General features: G+C 47.3%; 1 long non-coding RNA gene across 2 annotated transcripts in view; it reads right to left on the bottom strand.

Moving 5' to 3' along the window:
- The window catches only part of LOC141080973 (uncharacterized), a 140,521-nt gene that overhangs the window by 18,482 nt on the left and 97,658 nt on the right, over nt 1–24,381 (bottom strand). Inside the window, exon 4 of one of the 2 annotated variants that reach the window (XR_012229284.1) lies at nt 19,837–20,487. The exons of the other annotated variant lie outside the window; for it this stretch is intronic. This is a non-coding gene — a long non-coding RNA (uncharacterized lncRNA). Of the gene's footprint in view, nt 1–19,836; nt 20,488–24,381 lie in introns of those variants that run through there. 2 annotated transcript variants of the gene reach the window in all.

Here is a 24,381-nt window from a genome sequence, read left to right as displayed (position 1 = left end):
GGTGTAAGTTAGGGACAGTTAGGTTGGAGACTCCGATTCACCTTGTTGCTATTGACAAAACACCACTGGGTAAGAATGACATTGTGTTTTGTACTGAAGAGTTTCTCCTTAAAGTGAGTTCCTTACATCAGGAACGTATTTCATGTTTTGTAATGAACAACCTGCCTGCGGGACTGGTGTTGGGGTTCCCCTGGTTACAGCTGCATAATCCTGTGATTAATTGGGAATCTCGGGATATTGTTAAATGGGGTCCCTATTGCTCTGAGAAATGTCTTGTTTCTGTGTCTGTGTCGTCCGTGGGTCTAGAAGGCATTCCGGAGTGCCTGATAGATTATACTGACGTTTTCTCCGAAAAAGAGGCTGAGGTTTTACCACCACACCGCCCATTTGATTGTGCCATTGACCTGGTTCCAGGTGCTAAATTGCCCAAAGCCCGCCTGTATAACCTCTCGGGTCCGGAACGGGCTGCGATGAAGGAATATATTTCTGAGAGCCTCCGTAAGGGACATATTCGTCCTTCTGTTTCTCCTGTGGCGGCAGGGTTCTTTTTTGTAAAAAAAAAAAAAAAAGACGGTGGTTTGCGCCCATGCCTCGATTTTCGTGAGTTAAATAAAATAACTGTGAGGAATACTTATCCCCTTCCACTTATTCCTGATTTATACAATCAGTTGTCCGGAGCTAAGTGGTTTTCGAAATTAGACCTACGGGGAGCGTATAACCTTATCAGAGTCCGGGATGGAGATGAATGGAAGACCGCCTTTCTCACTACTGAAGGGTTGTTTGAAAATTTGGTCATGCCCTTCGGCCTGACCAACGCTCCAGCGGTCTTCCAAAATTTCATAAATCATGTGTTCTCCGATTTGATTGGACGTTTTATGGTGGTGTATTTGGATGACATTTTAATCTACTCGCCTGATAAACAGACTCACATTGGTCATGTTCGGGCAGTTCTCCAAAGGCTCAGGGAGAACTGTCTGTTTGCTAAACTTGAAAAATGTTTATTTTTTGTTCAGGAACTGTCCTTTCTGGGGTTCATCGTGTCTGCTGAAGGGTATCGCATGGATCCTAATAAGGTGCAGGCCATTCTCGAGTGGGTTCAACCGTGTGATTTGAAGGGTCTGCAACGTTTCCTAGGGTTCGGTAATTATTATCGGAAATTTATAAGGGGGTTCTCACAGGTGGTTAAACCCCTCACAGACATGACTCAAAAGGGGGCCGATATCAAGAATTGGTCAACCGCAGCGGTAGCGGCATTTCAGTTTTTGAAAAAATGTTTCATGTCGGCCCCGATTCTTATCCAACCGGACCCCTCTGAACCATTTATTGTTGAGGTAGACGCCTCAGAGGTGGCGGTGGGGGCGGTATTGTCCCAGGGACCCGCCACTTTGACCAATTTAAGACCTTGCGCCTTTTTCTCAAAGAAGTTCTCTCCGGCAGAGAGAAACTATGATGTGGGGAATCGGGAACTTCTGGCCGGAAAATTGGCTTTTGCAGAATGGAGGCATTTTTTGGAGGGGGCTGTCCATCCTATAACGGTAATCACGGACCACAAAAACCTAGCTTACATCGAGTCTGCTAAAAGGTTGACTCCCAGACAGGCTAGATGGTCACTTTTTTTTTCTCGATTCAACTTCTCGATCACTTTCCGACCAGGATCCAAGAATATCAGAGCGGATGCGTTGTCACGCAGTCTAGATCCGGTGTCCCCCCCGGAACCTCCATCCTCCATTCTTCAGCCTGGGGTGGTGGTGGCAGAGGTTTCTAATGTGTTGGAACGAGAGATTCGAGAAGCCCAGGCTCTTGCACCTCCAGCTAAGCCGGTGGATAAACTTTATGTGCCAGCTCAGTTTCGTCTCAAGGTCCTCCAGGAGTTCCATGACTCAGTTCTGGGTGGACATCCAGGGATCTCAGCGACCCGGAAGGCCATTGCTAGAATGTTCTGGTGGTCTTCTTTAGCCTCTGATGTTGGGGAGTATGTGTCTGCGTGTGAGGTTTGTGCCCGTGCGAAAACTCCCCATAACCGGCCGGCCGGGGAATTGGTACCACTGCCAATTCCTGAGAGACCATGGACTCATCTGTCCGTGGATTTCATCACCAACCTTCCCCCTTCCAAGGGTAATACCGTGGTCTGGGTCGTAGTGGACAGGTTTAGTAAGCAGGCACATTTTGTACCTTTGGCAGCTCTACCTAATGCGGAAACATTGTCCAGATTGTTTGTGGAGCATGTGGTGCGGTTGCATGGGGTACCCCTGAATGTGGTGTCTGATAGGGGAGTGCAATTTGTGTCCAGATTTTGGAGAGCTTTTTGTAGGAGGTTGGGTATTAGTCTGTCCTTTTCACCCGCCTACCACCCAGAGACTAATGGGCAGACTGAGCGGACCAATCAGTCTCTGGAGCAAATTCTGCGTTGTTTGACCTCAGCCCGACAGGATGATTGGTGTTCTGTGTTACCATTGGCTGAGTTTGCTTTTAACAACCGCACTAACCAGTCTACGGGTACATCTCCTTTTTTTTGCAATTATGGGTTTCATCCTCATTTTGGAGAATTTTCCCGCTTGAATTCTGGGTGTCCTGGGGCGGACGAGTCGATCCAGCGGTTGGGGGAGGTATGGCGGGAGGTCCAGAATAACATTACGAAGGCCCAGGACAAATTTAAATTTTTTGCGGACAAAAAGCGATCCGTGGGTCCAGTGTTTCAGGTCGGGGATAAGGTATGGTTATCCACCAAAAATATAAGGCTCAAGGTCCCCTCTGCGAAGCTTGGACCCAAGTTTATAGGTCCCTATGTAATTACCGAAGCAGTTAACCCGGTGGCTTTTCGGTTGCAGCTCCCGCCATCTCTGCGGATCCCAAATGTTTTCCATAAGGCCCTTTTGAAACCTGTGAGGTCCAGTGGGGAGGGATCATCATCTTCCCCGACACCGGTTCTGGTAGATGGGCAGGCTGAGTACGAGGTGGAACGAATTGTCGACTCCAGGTTGGTCCGTCGCGCCCTTCAGTATTTGATACATTGGAAGGGCTACGGTCCTGAGGAACGCTCGTAGGTTCCTGCTCGATCAGTTCATGCGGATCGGTTGATCCGAGCCTTTCACGCCAAGTACCCTGAGAGACCTGGGGGTCCGGTGGCCCCCCATTGAGAGGAGGGTACTGTCATGATCCAGGACGGGATTTCGCTTTGACCCGTCCTGGTTAGACTAGGGGTTAATTGTGCTGCCTCTCTGGCAGCAGGAGGCTATTTAGTGCTCACTGGACCTGGGTCCGGTGTCAGTTATACTCCTGCCCTCGGCTGAGTTAAGTGACCTCTTGTATACGTGTGCCTTGTGCCTGATATCTTGCTTGTTTGTTCGGTTGTGATCTGGTTCTGTCCCTGTTACGAGTTCTGCCTGACCCTCTTGTACTGCGCTACCTCTCGTGTATGACTCTCTGCTTGTGACCCGACTTCTCTCTGCTCGTCCCCTTGGTACCACGTCGCCCTCTTGTGTATGACCTTTGGCTCTGTCTGACTACCCGTCTGTTCGTCCCTCCTGTACCTCGTTTGCCCGTACTGCTGTGACCTCTGTTTTGCCTGACTGAGTTGTTGTATGGTGTCCTGTCCTATCTGAATACAGGACGCTAAGCCCCGCCCCCTTGCAGTCACATGACCATAGGTCCCGTGCACATTATTCAGTTTTAGTGTCCGCAGGTCCTATGCATCTTTACTTTCCAGCACTGACTGGATCCTGACACTATTAGCCTGAAGCACGCATGGTCACCTCTGCTGCCCTGCTCCCCAGGTAACTTTCAGCACTGCTTCTGTTCTCAGGACACCCGCACTGGCTCTATGAGCAAGTGCAGTGCGGTGTCTCTGACATCCTCCTGTAATATAAAATTGTCCTCCTCTGTATTGATTAACCTGCAGAGTTTAGTGTCATCTGCAAATATTGAAATTCTACTCTCTATGCCCCCTACAAGGTCATTAATAATTATGTTAAAAAGAAGCGGGCCCAAAACTGACCCCACTTACCCCACTGCTAACCGTGACCCAGTCTGAGTGTGCTCCATTAATAACCACCCTTTGTTTCCTATCCCTGAGCCAGCTCTTAACCCACCTACACATATTTTCCCCTATCCCCATTGTTCTCATTTTATGTATCAACCTTTTGTGTGGCACCGTATCAAAAGCTTTTGAAAAGTCCATGTACACCACATCCACTGTATTCCCTTGGTCCAGTCCGGAACTTACCTCTTCATAAAAGCTTATCAGATTAGTCTGACAGGAACGGTCCCTTGTAAACCCATGTTGATATTGGGTCATGAGGTTATTCTTCTCCAGATACTCCAGTATAGCATCTTTTAGAAAACCCTCCAGGATTTTACCCACAGTTGAGGTTAAACTTACTGGCCTATAATTTCCAAGTTCAGTTTTTGTCCCCTTTTTGAATATTGGCACCACATTTGCTATACGCCAGTCCTGTGGTACAGACCCTGTTATTATGGAATCTTTAAAGATTAAAAATAATGGTTTATCTATGACTGTGCTTAATTCCTGCAGTACTCGGGGGTGTATCCCATCCGGGCCCGGGGATTTGTCAATTTTAGTGATTTTTAGACGCCGCCGTACTTCCTGCTGGGTTAAGCAGGTGACATTTAACAGAGAATTTTTATCCCTGATCATGTTATCCGTCATGGGATTTTCTTGTGTAAACACTGTTGAAAAAAAGTCATTTAGCATATTGGCTTTATCCTCATCCACCATTTCACCCAGACTATTTTTAAGGGGGCCAACACTATCATTTTTTAGTTTCTTACTATTTATGTAGTTAAAGAATATTTTGGGATTATTTTTACTTTCTCTGGCAATGAGTCTCTCTGTCTCAATCTTTGCTGTCTTGATTTGCTTTTTACAGAATTTATTTAATCTTCTGTATTTAGTTAATGCCTCATCACTACCCATTTGCTTTAATTCGCTAAATGCTTTATTTTTGTCCCTTATTGCGCCCCTTACAGCTCTATTTAGCCATAGTGGTTTCTTCCTATTTCTCGCATGTTTATTCCCATACGGTATATATTGTGCACAGGTCCTATTCAGGATGCTAATAAACGTCTCCCATTTTCTTTGTGTATTTTTATGTCTCAGGATATCGTCCCAGTTAATTCCACCAAGATCATCTCTCATCCGTTGGAAATTTGCTTTCCTGAAGTTTAGTGTCCTTGTAACCCCTCTACTACACTTCTTATTAAAGGATACATGAAAACTTATTAATTTGTGATCACTGTTACCCAAGTGACCCCCAACCCTTACATTTGATATGCGGTCTGGCCTATTGGTTAATATTAGGTCTAGCAGTGCCCCCCCTCTTGTTGGGTCCTGAACCAGTTGTGAAAGGTAATTGTCTCTCATAGTAGTCAAAAACCTATTCCCTTTGCTGGAACTGCAGGTTTCTGTTCCCCAATGTATTTCAGGGTAGTTGAAGTCCCCCATAATAATGACTTCTCCTTGAGTCGCAGCTTCATCTATTTGCTTTATGAGGATATTCTCTGTTGCTTCCATTATTTTTGGAGACTTATAACAAACCCCTATCAGTAATTTATTATTTTTCCCCCCTCCTCTTATCTCTACCCACAGGGACTCTACATTTTCATTAGATTCATATATATTATCACGAAGGATGGGTTTTAAGGATGATTTTACATATAAACACACGCCTCCCCCTCGCTTATTTGTTCGGTCATTTCTGAACAGACTATAGCCCTGTAAATTAACCGCCCAGTCGTGGCTCTCGTCCAGCTCAGATATCCCCACCATGTCATAATTATGTTCCAACAACATTAACTCCAATTCCTCCATTTTGTTGGCAAGGCTTCTGGCATTAGTATACATGCACTTTATGTATCTCTCTGTACCTCTATTCTTTCTTAAATTATTAACTGTTCTAACCCCAACCCCCATGCCACCCCCACCCCCAATGTCATTATTTGTGCCCAGGTCTCTAGCTGCACTGTCTTCCCCTCCTATAAAAGGAATACCCTCCCCCCGTCCCTAGTTTAAACACTCCTCCAACCTTCTAGCCATTTTCTCCCCCAGCACAGCTGCACCCTCCCCATTGAGGTGCAGCCCGTCCCTAGCGTAGAACCTGTAGCCAACTGAGAAGTCGGCCCAGTTCTGCAGGAACCCAAACCCCTCCTTCCTACACCAATTCCTGAGCCACTTATTAACCTCCCTAATCTCCCGTTGCCTCTCTGGCGTGGCACAGGAAGTATTTCCGAAAATACCACCTTGGAGGTCCTTGCTTTAAGCTTACAGCCCAATTCCCTGAAATCATCTTTAAGGACCTTCCACCTACCTCTAACTTTGTCATTTGTGCCAATGTGCACCATGACCGCTGGATCCTCACCAGCCCCTCCCAGTAATCTGTCAACCCGATCAGCGATGTGTCGGACTCGAGCGCCAGGTAGGCAGCACACCGTTCGACGATCCCTGTCTTTGTGACAGATTGCCCTATCTGTTCCCCTAATAATTGAGTCTCCCACTACCAGAACCTGTCTGGCCTGCCCTGCTCTCCTATTTCCCCCCTTACTGGAGCAGACACTCCTCCAGCTTTCAGAGGACATGCCTTGCTGCAGCAGTGCTACTCCTGCACTAACACTCCCCTCATCTGCCAACTTAGCAAACTTATTGGGGTGTGCCAGATCAGGACTAGCCTCCCTGGTGCTCTTCCCTCTACCCCGCCTTCTAACTGTCACCCAGCTAGCTGCTTCATTGTCCTGCAGCTCCAACCTAGCATCCCCCCCTCATCTATCCCATTGAGCGTCTGCTCAGTGAGCAGAAGACTCCTTTCCATATTGTCTATGGATCTCAGTGTTGCCAGCTGCACATTTAGATCCAGTATCTGGGCTTCCAAATGCACAACGTGCTCACATCTTGCACAGCAGTATGCACCCTCAACCGGCTGTTCAAGGATTTCATACATGCGGCATGACGTGCACTGGATGGCATTGTCAATAGTGGAGCACATCCTAATGGGGAATAGTGGAGCACATCCTAAAGGGAACTTTACTTTTGATTGATTCATTTACGTTGATCGCAGTAAGAGCCCTACTTTTCTGGGACAAATCATTAAAATGTAGGCACAGGTATAGAGTAAGTGATTAATTTTGTGCTATCATCATCCAACACCAGAGAAAGCCCAGGTGATTATAGCACTATAAATTCAATATACAAGTAGCATGCAGTAAACTCCTGCACTACCCCTAGAGATGGCTCACGGCAGCCAGAATATTATCAATTAATTGTATGTGCGCGCATGCAATAACAGCTGTAGCACAGCATTTTTAGATTAGTTTAAAAGAGTAAAATGTATAAGAGTGAATAGTAGAGATGAGAAGATCAATCCACACCCGCTCGGCGCAAAGCCCCGTCCCCTTCTGTCCGTGCGGTGATTCCAGATGTGCTCAGTGAACACATCCGGAATCACCGCAAGGTACCCATAGAGTAGGCAGTTTACCTTGTGGAGAGACGCGCCGCATGTCCGGTTTAGCGGGTGTGTCACCCGCGTAATCAGACGCATAGTGGAGATGGGATTTCATAAAATGCCCTCCACTATGGAGAAACATCCGTCCGCTGCGGATTAAACGCTGTGGCAGGATGCAGCATTCAATCTGCAGCTATTCCTGAATATTTCCGGAATATTCTCTCTCCCCTCTCCAACATTTCTATTTTCAGCGCAATTACAAGCTTTCCAGTATTGAGATTTGTGCAAATTTATGCACTGGCAATGAAATCTTTTGAGATAATTCTGTGAATAAAAATTTCAAAAGATCGACTTCTCTCTCTTCTCTATTTAGTGAACACTCAAGTTAAGGATCAATGCCCATAGATATTTGGGAACTATGTCGAGAGTAGTGAGCCTATGTGAGTTAAATTGTAACAGCTTTAAAGATTGGTTAAAGCACCACTCGAGCTGCAAAAAAAATGTAAAGGTGTTCTTATGTAAGGGGGTGGAATGATACTATTGCCTTGCTCTTCATCTTTTATTGTTCTTAATGTTTTTATAATATCTTGGTGGTACTGCTACATAAGAAAACACTGAAAAACAGTCATAGCGTCCCATTAAAATTCAATACTTTATTAAATACAAAAATGTAAAAGTGGATACGGTACAACGGTAAGGGCAGGGAATATTGCACACACCAAGTGGTCACTCAAAAAATAGGGCATCCGGACCAGACACCTCTGCAACTACACATGTATTACATTTAAGGAGTAAAGGGATGCAGGCTACATTTACACACAAATAGATAATCATAAGGTACAAAAAGATCAAATTGGCACCAAAAGCAACCATCTGTCATAATAATGTTAAGGACACATATGCAAACTATACTATAATAGGAGCAAGTGCTCATATTACAAAATGCGTTATATTACAGGGACAACCGTCCATAAAAAGAGTGCATACATGCTATAATAACTCCCAGCAATGAATAATAAATAATAATAATAAATTTTATTTTTATAGCGCCGACATATTCCGCAGCACTTTACATTTCAGAGGGGATTTGTACAGACAATAGACATTACAGCATAACAATAATCACATACAGTAGATTATAACAAATACAAAGAGGAAAGAGGGCCCTGCTCGCAAGCTTACAGTCTATGAGGAAAGAGGGAGACACGAAAGGTGGGTGGTAACAGTTAACATTATGACTGGTCCATACAATCAGGGTAAGTGTGTAACAGTACAGACACAGAGGGCTAATGGAGGCATAAAGCATGTGGGAACATGATGCGGGGAACCTGGTTATGGTAAAACTTTTGGCTCTGCCACACAGGGATAGATTAGGTTAATGTGTTGGGGTGGTAGGCCAGTCTGAATAAATGCGTTTTCAGGGCACGCTTAAAATTGTGGGGATTGGGGACTAATCGTATTGACCTGGGAAGTGCATTCCAAAGAATTGGCGCGGCACGTGTAAAGTCTTGGAGACGGGAGTGGGAGGTTCTGACTATTGAGGATGCTAATCTCAGGTCATCAGCAGAACGGAGGGCGCGGGTAGGGTGGTATACTGAAACAAGGGAGGAGATGTAGGGTGGTGCTGAGCCATGGAGGGCTTTGTGAGTGAGGGTAATAAGTTTATACTGAATTCTGGAGTGGATGGGTAGCCAGTGTAATGACTGGCACAAGGTAGAGGCATCGGTGTAACGATTGGTGAGGAATATGATCCTGGCTGCAGCATTCAAGACAGATTGGAGGGGGGAGAGTTTGGTAAGAGGGAGACCGATTAGAAGAGAGTTACAATAGTCAAGACGAGAATGAATAAGAGAAACAGTAAGAGTTTTTGCAGAGTCAAAAGGTAAGAAAAGGTCGAATTCTAGAAATGTTTTTGAGGTGCAGATGACAAGAGCGAGCCAGTGATCGAATGTGGGGGGCAAAGGAAAGCTCGGAATCAAGTATGACCCCCAAGACAGCGGGCCTGTTGCTGGGGAGTAATAGTGGAACCACACACAGAAATGGCAATGTCGGGTATAGGTACATTAGTAGAGGGAGGAAACACCAGGAGTTCAGTCTTTGACAGGTTCAGTTTCAGATATAGTGAGGACATGATATTATATTAGACACAGCGTTTAGACAATCGCCGGTGTTTTCTAGAAAGGCTGGCGTGATGTCAGGAGAAGAAGCATATAATTGGGTGTCATCAGCATAGAGATGGTACTGGAAATCAAATCTACTGATTGTTTGACCAATAGGGGCAGTGTACAAGGAGAAGAGGAGGGGACCTAGAACCGATCCTTGGGGGACCCCAACAGTAAGGGGAAGATGAGAGGAGGAGGAACTGGCAAAAGATACAGTAAAGGAGCGGTCAGAGAGATAGGAGGAGAACCAGGAGAGAACGGTATCCTTGAGGCCAATGGAACGGAGCATAGTGAGGAGGAGCTGATGATCCAAAGTGTCGAATGCTGCAGAGAGATCCAAGAGAATTAGCATGGAGTAGTGACCATTTGATTTAGCTGTTAGCAGATCATTAGAGACTTTAGTGAGGGCAGTTTCAGTGGAGTGTAAAGAGCGGAAACCGGATTGGAGAGGGTCGAGAAGAGAGTTTTCTGAGAGATAGCGGATAAGACGGGAGTGGACCAGGCGTTCCAGGAGGTGCGACACAAGCAGGGTTACTAATGCTTCAAGCTGCCAAGCATCATTAATGAAATGCTATTACCTGAGTATGACAGGAGGTGTTGGCAGAGGAGCCGGACCGTCAGCCCTTCCCCGACGTGCATTTTGGAGCAAACAAGCTCCTTCCTCAGAGGGCGTGGAGATAGACGCAGACCACCATATCTATATATGGTGCTAATCGAAAGTGCCCATGTAATGCCGCGTTGCGAGTGAGCACCTCCCCAGACGCTGACACAGGAAACACGCTGGTCCCCACGTGACCTGTAGTCAGACGGCAGGGGGAGTGACGCCGGCCACAATGAGAGAAGCGGCGCATGCGCAGTAAAGACTGCAATGACAAGCAGTCAGACGGCAGGGGAAGTGACGCCAGCCACAATAAGAGAAGCGGCGCATGCGTAGTAGAAACTGCAATGGCAAGCAGTCATCATGAAGGAGGGCAAAAGGAAGGGCAATCAATTACCACTAAATATACAGAAAAAACAAACAGGCTGCACAGCCAAAACTAATACGGACATACTAAACAAACTGTATAAGTAATGTACATTTTTCAATATATTTTATACTCATTAATTTCCCCCACCAAATACTTATAAGTAGTGTTGAGCATTCCGATATACTACATACATACAACATACATACTACATATATACAACATACATAGTACATACTACATACATAAAACATGCTACAGACATACAACATACATACTACATATAATACATTCATACAATACATACAGTACATATAACAGAGTACATACTCACCATCACTTGTCACTTTGATTCCTGAAGCCAGTTGTCAGAGACACCGCACTACACTCGCTCCTAGAGCCAGTGCGTGTGTCCTGAGAACAGAAGCAGTGCTAAAAGATACCTGTGGAGTGTGCAGCAGAGGTGGCCATGCGTGCTTCAGGATAATAGTGTCAGGGTCCAGTCAGCGCTGGAAGGTAAAGAGGCAAAGGACCTGCGGACACTAAAACTGAATAATGTGCACGGGACCTATGGTCATGTGACTGCAAGGGGGCGGGGCTTAGCGTCCTGTATTCAGATAGGACAGGACACCATACAACAACTCAGAGTCAGGCAAAACAGAGGTCACACACAGTACGGGCGAACGAGGTACAGGAGGGACGAACAGACGGGTAGTCAGACAGAGCCAAAGGTCATACACAAGAGGGCGACGTGGTACCAAGGGGACGAGCAGAGAGAAGTCGGGTCACAAGCAGAGAGTCATACATGAGAGGTAGCGCAGTACAAGAGGGTCAGGCAGAACTCGTAACAGGGACAGAACCAGATCACAACCGAACAAACAAGCAAGATATCAGGCACAAGGCACACGTATACAAAAAGGTCACTTAACTCAGCCGAGGGCAGGAGTATAACTGACACCGGACCCAGGTCCAGTGAGCACTAAATAGCCTCCTGCTGCCAGAGAGGCAGCACAATTAACCCCTAGTCTAACCAGGACGGGTCAAAGCGAAATCCCGTCCTGGATCATGACAGTACCCTCCTCTCAATGGGGGGCCACCGGACCCCCAGGTCTCTCAGGGTACTTGGCGTGAAAGGCTCGGATCAACCGATCCGCATGAACTGATCGAGCAGGAACCCACGAGCGTTCATCAGGACCGTAGCCCTTCCAATGTATCAAATACTGAAGGGCGCGACGGACCAACCTGGAGTCGACAATTCGTTCCACCTCGTACTCAGCCTGCCCATCTACCAGAACCGGTGTCGGGGAAGATGATGATCCCTCCCCACTGGACCTCACAGGTTTCAAAAGGGCCTTATGGAAAACATTTGGGATCCGCAGAGATGGCGGGAGCTGCAACCGAAAAGCCACCGGGTTAACTGCTTCGGTAATTACATAGGGACCTATAAACTTGGGTCCAAGCTTCGCAGAGGGGACCTTGAGCCTTATACTTTTGGTGGATAACCATACCTTATCCCCGACCTGAAACACTGGACCCACGGATCGCTTTTTGTCCGCAAAAAATTTAAATTTGTCCTGGGCCTTCGTAATGTTATTCTGGACCTCCCGCCATACCTCCCCCAACCGCTGGATCGACTCGTCCGCCCCAGGACACCCAGAATTCAAGCGGGAAAATTCTCCAAAATGAGGATGAAACCCATAATTGCAAAAAAAAGGAGATGTACCCGTAGACTGGTTAGTGCGGTTGTTAAAAGCAAACTCAGCCAATGGTAACACAGAACACCAATCATCCTGTCGGGCTGAGGTCAAACAACGCAGAATTTGCTCCAGAGACTGATTTCATCCGCCTACCACCCAGAGACTAATGGGCAGACTGAGCGGACCAAAGGACAGACTAATACCCAACCTCCTACAAAAAGCTCTCCAAAATCTGGACACAAATTGCACTCCCCTATCAGACACCACATTCAGGGGTACCCCATGCAACCGCACCACATGCTCCACAAACAATCTGGACAATGTTTCCGCATTAGGTAGAGCTGCCAAAGGTACAAAATGTGCCTGCTTACTAAACCTGTCCACTACGACCCAGACCACGGTATTACCCTTGGAAGGGGGAAGGTTGGTGATGAAATCCATGGACAGATGAGTCCATGGTCTCTCAGGAATTGGCAGTGGTACCAATTCCCCGGCCGGCCGGTTATGGGGAATTTTCGCACGGGCACAAACCTCACATGCAGACACATACTCCCCAACATCAGAGGCTAAAGAAGACCACCAGAACATTCTAGCAATGGCCTTCCGGGTCGCTGAGATCCCTGGATGTCCACCCAGAACTGAGTCATGGAACTCCTGGAGGACCTTGAGACGAAACTGAGCTGGCACATAAAGTTTATCCACCGGCTTAGCTGGAGGTGCAAGAGCCTGGGCTTCTCGAATCTCTCGTTCCAACACATTAGAAACCTCTGCCACCACCACCCCAGGCTGAAGAATGGAGGATGGAGGTTCTGGGGGGGACACCGGATCTAGACTGCGTGACAACGCATCCGCTCTGATATTCTTGGATCCTGGTCGGAAAGTGATCGAGAAGTTGAATCGAGAAAAAAAAAGTGACCATCTAGCCTGTCTGGGAGTCAACCTTTTAGCAGACTCGTTGTAAGCTAGGTTTTTGTGGTCCGTGATTACCGTTATAGGATGGACAGCCCCCTCCAAAAAATGCCTCCATTCTGCAAAAGCCAATTTTACGGCCAGAAGTTCCCGATTCCCCACATCATAGTTTCTCTCTGCCGGAGAGAACTTCTTTGAGAAAAAGGCGCAAGGTCTTAAATTGGTCAAAGTGGCGGGTCCCTGGGACAATACCGCCCCCACCCCCACCTCTGAGGCGTCTACCTCAACAATAAATGGTTCAGAGGGGTCCGGTTGGATAAGAACCGGGGCCGACATGAAACATTTTTTCAAAAACTGAAATGCCGCTACCGCTGCGGTTGACCAATTCTTGATATCGGCCCCCTTTTGAGTCATGTCTGTGAGGGGTTTAACCACCTGTGAGAACCCCCTTATAAATTTCCGATAATAATTAGCGAACCCTAGGAAACGTTGCAGACCCTTCAAATCACACGGTTGAACCCACTCGAGAATGGCCTGCACCTTATTAGGATCCATGCGATACCCTTCAGCAGACACGATGAACCCCAGAAAGGACAGTTCCTGAACAAAAAATAAACATTTTTCAAGTTTAGCAAACAGACATTTCTCCCTGAGCCTTTGGAGAACTGCCCGAACATGACCAATGTGAGTCTGTTTATCAGGCGAGTAGATTAAAATGTCATCCAAATACACCACCATAAAACGTCCAATCAAATCGGACAACACATGATTTATGAAATTTTGGAAGACCGCTGGAGCGTTGGTCAGGCCGAAGGGCATGACCAAATTTTCAAACAACCCTTCAGTAGTGAGAAAGGCGGTCTTCCATTCATCTCCAACCCGGACTCTGATAAGGTTATACGCTCCCCGTAGGTCTAATTTCGAAAACCACTTAGCTCCGGACAACTGATTGTATAAATCAGGAATAAGTGGAAGGGGATAAGTATTCCTCACAGTTATTTTATTTAACTCACGAAAATCGAGGCATGGGCGCAAACCACAGTCTTTTTTTTTTTACAAAAAAGAACCCTGCCGCCACAGGAGAAACAGAAGGACGAATATGTCCCTTACGGAGGCTCTCAGAAATATATTCCTTCATCGCAGCCCGTTCCGGACCCGAGAGGTTATACAGGCGGGCTTTGGGCAATTTAGCACCTGGAACCAGGTCAATGGCACAATCAAATGGGCGGTGTGGTGGTAAAACCTCAGCCTCTTTTTCGGAGAAAACGTCAGTATAATCTATCAGGCACTCCGGAATGCCTTCTAGACCCACGGACGACACAGACACAGAAACAAGACATTTCTCAGAGCAATAGGGACCCCATTTAACAATATCCCGAGATTCCCAATTAATCACAGGATTATGCAGCTGTAACCAGGGGAACCCCAACACCAGTCCCGCAGGGAGGTTGTTCATTACAAAACATGAAATACGTTCCTGATGTAAGGAACTCACTTTAAGGAGAAACTCTTCAGTACAAAACACAATGTCATTCTTACCCAGTGGTGTTTTGTCAATAGCAACAAGGTGAATCGGAGTCTCCAACCTAACTGTCCCTAACTTACACCTGGCCACCAAGTCAGAGTCAATAAAGTTCAATGATGAACCGCAATCCACAAAGGCAGTTGTGGATGTGGAGACACCCCCACAACAAAGTTCCACTTGGAATGACATTTTAGAAAATGCAGAAAAGGGTACCTGAGAGCCTGGGTGACCTCCACGATAATCACCCGGGCTCAGTCGTTTGTTGGTTAGTGGCCGGGAGGGGCAATCCTTTTTCCCATGTCCAGACTCGCCACTGTGAACACAGCATTTTCTCACGTGCCGTGGTCTCCTTTCTTCCTCCTTAAGGTTGATGGTTCCCATCGCCGTGATTTTCAGTGAAGAACTGGCTCTCCTTCCCTGGGAGAACAATGATGTCTCGGTTTGTATCACTCCCCTTGCCCGTAACCTGCGATCCATTCGGACGGCCTGTGTCATAGCTTCCTCCAGGGCATCAGGTGGGGGGTGGAGAGCCAAGGCGTCTTTCAGATGCTCAGACAGGCCTCTGCGGAACAACCCCCGGAGAGCAGCGTCGTTCCAGCAGACCTCAGCAGCCCAGCGTCTGAACTCTGAGCAAAACCACTCAGCTGAGTGTTTCCCCTGGCAAACATTCATCAGCCTGTCCTCAGCCATACGCACCCGATCAGGCTCATCATAAATATGCCCCAGGGCCTCAAAAAATGCATCCACAGTCATACGCTCAGGGGCCGTGGTAGGAAGGGAGAAAGCCCAAGCTTGGGGGGCTCCCCTTAACAGAGACATAATGACCCCCACTCTCTGACTTTCATCCCCAGAAGAGTGTGGTCTTAAGGAAAAAAAAAAAAAAGCTTACAGCCCTCCTTGAACACTCTGAAGTCATTTTTATCTCCAGAAAAGGTATCTGGTAACTTCACTGGAGACTCAGGGGAAATTAATGTAACATCCCGAGCCCCCCATGAAAGAACCCCCTGCACAGCGTCAGCGATCAGCTGCTGAGACTGAGCCAGGACTCTTTGTTCTCCAAAGAGTTTGAGACATCTGCGTCAGATGCTTAACCTGCTCAGAAAGAGCGTGCACAGGATCCATCACACACAGGTGAATGGGAGCAGAGGAAAAAAAAAAAAAAAAAAATGGTATGGGTCAGTTATAATGTCAGAGACACCGCACTACACTCGCTCCTAGAGCCAGTGCGTGTGTCCTGAGAACAGAAGCAGTGCTAAGAGTTACCTGGGGAGCAGGGCAGCAGAGGTGACCATGCGTGCTTCAGGCTAATAGTGTCAGGGTCCAGTCAGCGCTGGAAGGTAAAGAGGCAAAGGACCTGCGGACACTAAAACTGAATAATGTGCACGGGACCTATGGTCATGTGACTGCAAGAGGGCGGGGCTTAGCGTCCTGTATTCAGATAGGACAGGACACCATACAACAACTCAGTCAGGCAAAACAGAGGTCACACACAGTACGGGCGAACGAGGTACAGGAGGGACGAACAGACGGGTAGTCAGACAGAGCCAAAGGTCATACACAAGAGGGCGACGTGGTACCAAGGGGATGAGCAGAGAGAAGTCGGGTCACAAGCAGAGAGTCATACACGAGAGGTAGCGCAGTACAAGAGGGTCAGGCAGAACTCGTAACAGGGACAGAACCAGATCACAACCGAACAAACAAGCAAGATATCAGGCACAAGGCACACGTATACAAGAGGTCACTTAACTCAGCCGAGGGCAGGAGTATAACTGACACCGGACCCAGGTCCAGTGAGCACTAAATAGCCTCCTGCTGCCAGAGAGAGGCAGCACAATTAACCCCTAGTCTAACCAGGACGGGTCAAAGCGAAATCCCGTCCTGGATCATGACACCAGTGTCATCTTTAAAAAATATTAAAATAGCAAACAACCGATATACTCCCTGATCCGCAGAAATCCACGAGTGTCCCACGACAATCTCCCGTGGAGAACAGCAGCATCAGCTGATGCCACCGCTCTAGGGGCCCCAGGAATACAATGACAGGAGGTAGGTATCCTTCCGCAATGTATTCCTCCACCACTGTAAAAAAATAGTCCCTAGTCTCACTTTTGGCATTGCTGTGTGAGAAAGGTCCCACGCAGCTTTTGCCATAAAGTGAGACCTGTGAACTATAGTAACCTCTCAGTGATGCACTGCAGGAGATCGTCGTGGGACACTCATGGATTTCTGCGGATCAGGGAGTATATTGCTTGTTTGTTATTTTAATATTTTTTACAGTGAGATGACACTGGCTTCGGGGATCAAAGTGACAAGTGATGGTATGTACTCTATGTTATATGTACTGTATGTCTATATGTATGTATTGCATGAATGTATTGTATGTAGTATGTATGCATGTATGTATGTATGTATGTTGTATGAATGTAGTATGTATGTAGTCAGCGTCGGACTGGCCCACCGGAGAACCGGAGGATTCTCCGGTGGGCCCTGGCATTTGGTGGGCCCTGGCACCTGCTGGCATAAAGGGCCAGCAGTTGCCTAGGGCCCCCCACTGTTCCAGGGGCCCCCAGCCAGTGATGTGGGGGCCCTGTGCCAGCAGAGCAGCAGCGGGTGACCGGATGCAGGAGCCCCTGTCCCCGCTGCTAAAGAGAAATGAATATTCACTGCTTCCCACACCCACATGGGCGTGGGAAGCAGTGAATATCATTTCATGGTCTCCACTCCCCCAGAGGCCCGGCCCCCCCAGCACAGGAAGCTGCTATGCGGCCGTAAATCAGGGCGCCGCCCTCAACTGACCCAGAGCCCATGCCAGGGAGGATGATGAGCACGGCATGACGGCACAATGATCCCTGCCAGCTGGGCATCCACAGCCTCTACTTGTAAGTTTCCAACTCCTACAGCTGCGCACTTACCCAGGAGATGGTGAGCGCGGAGTGCTGAAGTCCTTGCCTCCCACCAGCCTGAACCCTCGGGGAGAGGGGCCATTGAGAGTGACAGTGTGTGCCATGGTCTTGTGCACCGGACCTGCCTGCTCACCGCTCAGTGCCTGCTGCCCGGAGTGCTGCTCACCCGCCGCTGGCGTCACGTGGGAGGGTCCGGAGCCCGAATGCAGACTTGGGCCGTTGCTAGGAGACGGCGGCCGCGTTCCCTTCTTGCAGAGGTGGTCAGGATGTGGGGTCCCTATGTGACTCACCACCCCATGCTGACGCGTGAGTCACTTACGGCCCAGACTGATCCCCACCATTGTTAGCAAGTGCATATGATCCAGCCATAAGTCAAATATGGGACCCATGGGCCACATTTAGGCACCATTTTAAGCTACTTTTTGGTGTTACCCTGAGAATGTAAAAGATTGGCACTAAAATGTACAAATCATCATCACCATCTACCTCTCTATCTCTATATCTACCTCCATCTATCTATTTATCTCTCTATCTATCTATCCCATATCTACCTCTATATCTGTTTATCTATCTATCTCTATATCTATCTATCTATATATATCTGTCTCTATCTCTCTATCTATCTATCTCTATAGCTATCTATCTATCTCTATCATCTATGTCTCTATCTATCTCTCTCTCTGTATATCTATATATATATCTATATCTATCTATCTATCTATCTATATATATATATCTCTCTCTATCTATCTATATATATATATAGCATTATACCCTATGAGGGGGCAGTGTTATACCCTATGAGGGGGTGCATTGTACCCTATGAGGGTGTGCATTATACACTATGAAGGGGTGCATTATACCCTATGAGGAGGTGCATTATACCTTATGAAGGGGTGCATTATACCTTTTGAGGGGGGCAGCATTATACCCTATGAGAGGGTACATTATACCTTATGAGGGGGTGCATTATGCCCTATGAGGAGGCAGCATTATACCCTATGAGGGGAGACAGCATTATACCCTATGAGGGGGGCAGCGTTATACCCTATGAGGGGGCAGCATTATATTGTATGGAGGGCTACATTATATTCTGTGAGGGGCTACATTATATTCTATGAGGGGGAAGCATTATATTCTGTGAGGGGCTACATTATACTATATGAGGGGGCTGCATTATATTCTATGAGGGGTCTACATTATATTCTATGAGGGGGCTGCTTTATATTCTATGAGGGAGGCTACCCCAACCCCTGCTACATAATTAAGACGTGTACTACCTTCTATTATACCCTGATATTAGAGTGTTTTACCGCACAATTGGTGGTCTTGTATTTATCTCTGTGTAGCTACATAGTGGGCCCCAAGAATGATTTTCTCTGGTGGGCCCAAGGTGTTCCAGTCCGACGCTGTATGTAGTATGAATGTAGTATATATGTATGTATGTAGTATGAATGTAGTATATATGTATGTATGTAGTATGAATGTAGTATATATGTATGTATGTAGTATGAATGTAGTATATATGTATGTTGTATGAATGTAGTATGTATGTATGAATGAATGTAGTATATATGTAGTATGAATGTAGTATATATGTAGTATGAATGTAGTATATATGTATGTTGTATGAATGTAGTATATATGTATGTATGTAGTATATATGTAGTATGAATGTAGTATATATGTATGTTGTATGAATGTATATATGTAGTATGTATGTATTCTGTATGAATGTAGTATATATGTAGTATGTATGTATGTATGTATGTATGTATGTAGTATACATGTAGTATGTATGTATGTTGTATGAATGTAGTATGTTGTATGAATGTTGTATATATGTAGTATGTATGTTTTTTTTTCACATTCAACACATTAGCCAGATGATGGGACCACTACTGTCCCATCATTGGCTAATGTGTCAATCACTGTCATTGTAGTAGGCATAGCCCGATGGGACTTGTAGTCCCATCAGACGATGCCTGCACACACACACACACACACACACACACACACACACACAACCCCCGGCAGGCCCACACAGACCCCCGGCAGGCCCACACAGACCCCCGGCAGGCCCGTACAGACCCCCGGCAGGCCCGTACAGACCCCCGGCAGGCCCGTACAGACCCCCGGCAGGCCCGCACAGACCCCCGGCAGGCCCGCACAGACCCCCGGCAGGCCCGCACAGACCCCTGAGAGGCCCGTACAGACCCCGCCCTCACACACAGACACGCACAGTGTCCGCCCACGCACCGCCCATACTCTTCCCCCCTCCCGAACTGGATGTACAAGTAAAGAAAGGGTTTTTTTAATTCCGATATTTCTGTCCCATTGACTTGAATGGGGTTTCTGGTATCGGAATCGGCGATACCCAATACTTTTTGGGTATCGGTCAGATCCAATCCGATCCGATACTTCACGATATCGGATGGTATCGCTCAACACTACTTATAAGCCCAAATGGCCATAATACAAATACACATAATAGAACCTAAGTACATTACACAAGCATATTATATAGAAATAATTACGACATAACTGGTCATTCCAGACTAGAGAACAGTAGCGGGCATATGTTAGAACTGAATTAAATTTAAGAGAAAAGTATATCCACATAGCCATATCTGAATAAATGCGATAAAGAAAAATAAATAAAAAAGATAGATAAAGAAATACACAAGGTGTATAAAGTATGAAAAACTTTCTCTTCTATGTCCCACATATATGCTAGAAAAGCAGTGATTAATGTAAATAGAGTCCTATTGCTGTAGAGTGTTGTAGGGGTAAACAGCAATCCAGAACTTTCTCCACGTTCTATTCCGCATTCCAATGTCACTCTTGAAGGTTATCAACATACGTAAGCAATAATCTACCAAAAAATAAAAAATAATTAAAAACACATAAAACCAATGTGTGTTAACACAATATGCACAATGCGCAAACAAGTAGGGATCACAAGAACAGGACGAAAGACATATTTTCATTAAGTCCATTCGGGTGGATGGTCTTAAGTGTCCAAATCCACCTTGTTTCGAGCTGGGCCAGGCGCCTAGATAATCCACCCCCCTAATGTTTATATTCAGGGAGTCAATACCTCGTACCCTTAATAGAGAACCATCACACTGATGGAATTCTCTAAAATGTCGTGGCAGAGTCTTGTGGGTGGAAATGTCCGTGTAGGCACTTGGTGTGTGCAATATTCCCTGCCCTTACCGTTGTACCGTATCCACTTTTACATTTTTGTATTTAATAAAGTATTGAATTTTAGTGGGACCCTATGACTGTTTTTCAGTGTTTTCTTAGCATGCTTTTTGCAGTTGGCCCTATACGTATCCATTGATATACACATGTTTGAGTGGCAGGAGGCAATTTGCCTTATAATTATTGTTATTATTTCCCTCGTACATGTGTTATGCTTGCCACTATTTGTTCATATATTGTTGGTACTGCTACATGTTGTTATGTATTACCACCCAGAATTAATGGTATTTCCACACTGTGATGTGTGTTACCATGTGCTGTAAATATGTTGTGCTTCATTGTAATATGCTATGTTTTAGAGAGGGAAAGTTTAGTGCACCCTTATGGACACTAGAGGGGGGCACTCTAGAATATAGAGCTCTTAGTAGTATAGGGTTAAATGTAGGAGGGGCTGCCAGGCTAGGTTAGAAGGAAGTTAGCTCAGACGGGGCCAGGGCACCCGAAGTATCCACATGGGCTATAGGCCCAGAAAGGCTCAGCAGCCACGCAACATTAAGCAGCAACAGTCCAATTTATCCATGGCCATTGGACTTCAATACAGTGGGCTGTAGCTTCACAGGGAGTGGTACAGACGGGTCAGATACTTTTCCAGAGGCAATTGAACCAGGTGGCGGATGATTTCAAGTCTGGGGCGAAACAGGCAGAAGGAATTGTCATCATGGCAAGGTTAGGCCAGGTGTATTTTTCTGTGAGGGAAGGCCTGGATACTGATGCTTCAGTGTCTCTGGCCACGAATATAGTCCTGGCCGACCCTTACATTTGGCGTAGTCGGCAGGATGTGACTACCTCGCAATGTGGAGAACACACGAAGAAAGGAGCTGATGATGTCATGTGTGCGACTGCCGTGCCCCTGGAAAATGACCAGAAAAAGGAGCAAGTGGTCACTGTATCTGAAAAAGAGAAAGGAAAAGGTTTTGTGGACATGGAGGAAACACTGGATTTGACTGCTAAAGATTCCGTGATGTCACCGGACTTGACTACTGAGTTGGACTTGGCTTCTTTGATGAGAAAATCTGACACCATAACTGTGACCAAGATGGCGGTTGTGGAATTGGCGGAAGATGGCGATGAAGGAGAACACAACAAGAACCGCGTCCTTCGTGGGTGTTGCAGTCGTCCCCTGGCGCTAAAACCTGCCTGTCAGTATGCCCGAGTATGACCCTGCTGGGTGTGGATGAAGAGGAGAAAAACTCGCCCTCTTCCACTGACTAACAACAAATGGGTGGAGTTGTCGGAGGCGGACCCCCCTGGAATCGGGTGGGACCCAAAAGGAAACCCCGGAAGAAGATGTGCAATGCCATTTTGTGAACTTGAACCGGCCACGATGCAGCACTCATGCACCCATAGCTGCCAGGGCATGGGCCGCATTGAGTGGAGGTGATGGCAGGAGAGAGTGGGAGCCCAGCCTGGCAAGACAAGCGAAGAATCGGCGGAGGTCCCCACCTGTCTGCCTTCGCAGTTGCCTCAGCCGTGGAGTCGGCAGCCAACGAAGCCATCATCTGCTCGGGAGCTGAACTTCTCACGTGCAGAGCCAGCAATGCAGCATCGGACCTAAGAAGCGGGTGATTTGGAACCCTTGCTGTTTGCTCAGCGGAGACCTGAACTGGCATCTGCTCTGGAGGAACCACGGGCAGATGTGAAGAACAAGCCGGCACTCCATTCGTCCACCAAGCGTGTGGGCGACCCAGCAGAGGGGGCCAGCATTCCTGGGAAGGCCACGACCATCACATGCTCGTCTGAGTGAGTGAGTGTACCTTTGTCCATGATCCCTGAGGCAAGGTCCTCCCCGCAGAGCCCTGTCCCAGAGGCCATCATCTGCCCCAGCATCCCCATAGGGGAATCCACCTCTCAACCCCAGCCGTCAGAGGTTCGGCCTGCCTCTTACTCCGCTATGGCACTGAGAGCCATTCATTCACATCCGGCAACAGAGGGTCCCTTTCCAACTCCTAGGCAGGCTGCCTGGGTGGAAGGATTCATCAAAGATAAAAAGCAAAGGGAGAGGGAAGTCTGGACAGAGCTGCGATGGCCTGGCGGGGGCGCTCTGGCAGGGCAACGTACCCGTGGATGTCTGGTTTATACCGACACTGAGCGAGGTTATGGCTTCATCAGTGAAGAAGCGACTGATGCCAAAGTCTACGTAAACGTGGCATATGTCAAATTTGCCGGTTGCTAAAGAAGGGGGAATGGGTCTCCTTCTTTAAGGAGGACTGTCTCCGTGGATACTTCATGGTAACGGTCACTCACTATGACATGGGGATTTTCCTGGAATCGGTGCATGCCCAAACGTCAGCTGGCACAGTTAAGGCTAGGTTAGAAGGAAGTTAGTTCAGACAGGGCCAGGGTACCCGATTTGTCCACATGGGCTATAGGCCCAGGATGGCTCGGCAGCCATGCAACGTTAAGCAGCGACAGTCCAAGTTATCCATGGCCATTGGACATCAATGCAGTGGGTCAAAACAGTAGAGAGAAGATGTAGCGACTCATAGCCTGGGCGGACACTCTTAGGGCAGGAGTCAGACAGAGTGAGGAACAGAAAGATGCTGTAGCTTCACAGGGAGCGGTACAGACGGGTCGGATGCTTTTCCAGAGACAACTGAACCAGGTGGCGGATGATTTCAAGTCTGGGGCAAAACAGGCAAAAGGAATTGTCATCATGGCAAGGTTAGGCCAGGAAGAAGCTGTGTGTTAGGAAAGGCGGAACGCACTAAAATAAAAATAATAATAAAGTGCTTTCGCCGCTCGGGATCCACCGTGCAGTAGGTGATATAACCGCTGCTAAGTGGTGGCAGGAGCAATATGGTGGAAATGCGCACAGGGTTGAACTTCACCCAGGTGCACAGAGCAATCTCAGTTAATTCACAGAGATGCCAAATAAGTACAAACACAAAAGACTGAGCCTGTTGAGGTCACAGTACTCAGTAAAAACGCACACACGGCATAAGGTCACAGGAGTAGCCCAAGAAGGCGGCACTACGTCCGTCTAGACCTACCGTGTGCGGAGCATCGCAACTGCAGACGCAAAAGGAGCTGCTACTGCAGCGTGGCGTGGACACTGCCTCTACACGACAAGGTTGAGGCGCAAGCAGCTGTGGATGTTGCAGCAGAGGAGCGCTGGCGCTGATTCTAACTCAGTCCCTAACCAAATACATAATATCAGAGGGAAGGGATTTTATAATGAGTCATTCACCAGAATCATACATCCGTCCTCATACACACAGTGTGACGAGTTCAGCTTACGCTGAGTCGTTTTTCTTTAGAGTGGACACTCTGGGTCATGGCACCCACCTAGGGCGAACTGACCTTGTGAGGAACCACCCCCTATACAGGGAGTGTCAGGGGCAAGACCAAGGGGGTGAGCCACCACGACTGCTGGCACCAGACGGCCGGCTCAGGTAGACACTAGGTACGAGTGTCTGATGACCAGGATGAGCAGGAAGCAAGACAAGACAAGACGTAAGCTCAAGGTATCTTCATTAAGACAACTTCAGGAAAACATTCAGTG

The sequence above is a fragment of the Dendrobates tinctorius genome, unplaced genomic scaffold (genome assembly GCF_039654945.1).
Source record: "Dendrobates tinctorius isolate UK_male_01 unplaced genomic scaffold, ASM3965494v1 ptg000004l, whole genome shotgun sequence".
In the NCBI taxonomy this organism is placed as follows: Eukaryota; Metazoa; Chordata; class Amphibia; order Anura; family Dendrobatidae; genus Dendrobates; species Dendrobates tinctorius.
This window is presented reverse-complemented; position numbering and strand designations above follow the sequence as displayed.